At 34.5% G+C, this 2,812-nt stretch overlaps 1 pseudogene; it reads right to left on the bottom strand.

Moving 5' to 3' along the window:
* Positions 1–1,388: 1,388 nt before the first annotated feature.
* LOC145130467 (secreted RxLR effector protein 161 pseudogene) lies at positions 1,389–2,309 on the bottom strand (annotated as a pseudogene).
* Positions 2,310–2,812: the final 503 nt, after the last annotated feature.

A 2,812-nucleotide genomic window follows, 5' to 3' on the forward strand; every position in this document is an offset into this window, starting at 1 on the left:
GATTTATAATTGAACATTTTTTTTTTGTTGGTTGTAGATTCATCTCACCTTACTTGCGTGATGCATATTCGCTAGACATCTCATCGAAAAAGGTTGCATATTAAACTGAAAAACGTTCCATACTTCTTGTTCATCTAATCGTCTTCATCTCTTCCCCCAAGATCAAAACCAGATGAGGTCTTGATCTTCGATTTTGGAAGATGAGAGAAGATTTATTGAAAATAATATATTACTTATTAATAATATTAATAATTAATAATTAATAAATAACTAATAAAATAATAATGTGAAAAGGTTAAAAGTGAAAAAAACCCACATGAATGCCGTGATGTGGACATAGTAGCTTCTAAACGGTGGAACCAAACAAAAAACGTGGGTTTAGTAGCTACTTTATCCGTATTCGAATTTTCATGACCAAATGCTTAAATTTGACTAACTTCAATAATCAAACATGATATTGGAGGATATTTGAGTAGAGTGATGGTGGAAAACCGGATTTTTTTTTGGATCATGTAAGTTTAGTTTTCGAACTGATATTTTCACCTTATGTCTGGATTACAGAAAATTCATGCTAGGATGATCCAAAATGATACTTGTGTATTTAGACACATAAACATAAGTCAAATTGTCAGAAGGTTCAAGAAGAAGAAGAAGAGCTGAGAAGGGTATCTCACGACTCAATTAAGGACTCATATTTATAGTAGAGAGATTAGGGTTTCCGTCTTCTAAATTAGTTAGGAGAATCATGAATTTAATGACATAATCAATGGTTACCAAAATTGATAAGATTTATTAATTTTCCATTATATAACTAATTCGAATTTAATAGCATAATCAATGGTCACCACCGCTAGAGGCTTTGCCCCTTGGACCCTGCTAGGAGCGCGACCACCTTGACCCCTGTATTTCTGACATACCGACTTATAATTCGATCTTATATATGCATGCACTCCACATTCTCTAAACGTATAATATAGCGTACAAATGATAAGCCCCTTAGCTCACATGTTAGTTCCAATTATATAAAATGTCTGGTGACACTAAAATCACCAAAAATCCTCCCCCATTTTAGTATAACCCATGAACTAACATAAAGTTATCTAAACAAACCAAACCAGTACATAAATGAAAATGTTAAAACGGTTGAATTCCCATTTTAGTATCAAACAATTCAAATACTCGAGAATCAGGGTGTTCTAAGAATTGAACCCTTCAACCTAACTGAATACCTGAAAGTAAAATATATACTAGTTTATTGAACATTCTAGCGAAATACAACTTGACACTATTATACAACTGTGTGTCCTAATCCGCTCATGATCGTATCAAAGCCAAGTCCCCAACCTCTTGAAATGCGGCTACACTTCACAATCACGTAGGTAGTTCCTTTACTTCATGTATCTGCATATACATTTTATCAAAGGAATTATTAAGAAGTTAAACTTCAACCTGGCTAACTTGCAGAACTGACCACATACCTAGGATGTATACTTCATGTGTTCCAATCTATAAGTGTGAGTTTTCCACATTGAATTCAACTCCTAATGTCATATTAGAAGGGAATTGGGTGTCTCATCATTACAAAATTAAATGGACTTTAATCTCATCCCTATATCAGACTTGTGCACTAAGTCTCTTGTCAGACCTTTAGTAAAGTGATCTGCCAAATTTTGTTGCGATTTCACAAACTCTACCAAAATCACACCATTCATGATTAGTTCTCTAATCATACTATGTATAACACCTAAGTGTCTATACTTGCCATTATAAACCAAACTGTAATCTTTAGTCAAAGTGGTTACATTATCACAAAGGATAGATATAGGTGCTATCGACTTTGACCACAAAGGAATCTCATAGACTAAATTCCTTAGCCATTCTGCTTCTTTACCAGCAACAACGAACGTAACAAATTCAGATTCCATTGTCGAGTTTGTAATGTAAGATTGCTTCTTGGAAGCCCAAGAAATGACACCTCCCCCAAGAAAGAATACCCAACCAGTTGTTGAGTAATGGTCATCTATGTTGGTTATCCAACTTGCATCTGAATGACCTTCTAAGACTGAAGGACTTCCCAAGTAACTCAATCCATAATTCAGGGTTCCCTTGAGATACTTAAACACTTTATTGACCGCTTGCCAATGTTGAGCACTAGGATTGCTAGTGTACCTACTCAACTTTCCTACTACATAAGCAATATCAGGCCTGGTACTTGTCATTACATACATCAAGCTACCACTAGCCTTAGGGTATTCTAATTGTGAAATAGGAATGCCATTGTTAGGCATTAATTTCACACTTGAATCCATGGGAGTACTCACAAGAGAACAATCACTGGAATTAAAGTGTTTGAGAATTTTCTCAACATAGTGACTTTGAGTCATCAGTAAACCTTTGTTCACCCTCTTAATTCTTATACCAAGAATGAAATTCGCCTCTCCCAAAATTTTTATGGAAAACATAGATGAAAACAATTTCTTTATTTCATCTACTTGTTCTTGGTTAGTACCAAAAATCAGCATATGATCTATATATAAGCAAGTAATCACTCCGGCACCAGTAGCATCATTGAATCTACTGTAAACACATTTGTCACATTGGTTTAATTTAAAACTAGTAGACAAAATAAGCTCATCAAACTTTTGATGCCATTGTTTGGGTCCTTGTGTCAAGCCGTACAAAGATTTTACCAGTTTACATATCATATGCTCTTTAGCGGGCATAACAAAACCTTCTGGTTCTTTCATGTAAACTTCTTCATCTAATTCTGTAGCACCTGGTTCCTGGTATGTATTTATTTAAGTAATTTTGC

The sequence above is a fragment of the Lactuca virosa genome, chromosome 8 (genome assembly GCF_052849685.1).
Source record: "Lactuca virosa cultivar CGN04683 chromosome 8, Lactuca_virosa_CGN04683_v6, whole genome shotgun sequence".
Lineage (NCBI taxonomy): Eukaryota > Viridiplantae > Streptophyta > Magnoliopsida > Asterales > Asteraceae > Lactuca > Lactuca virosa.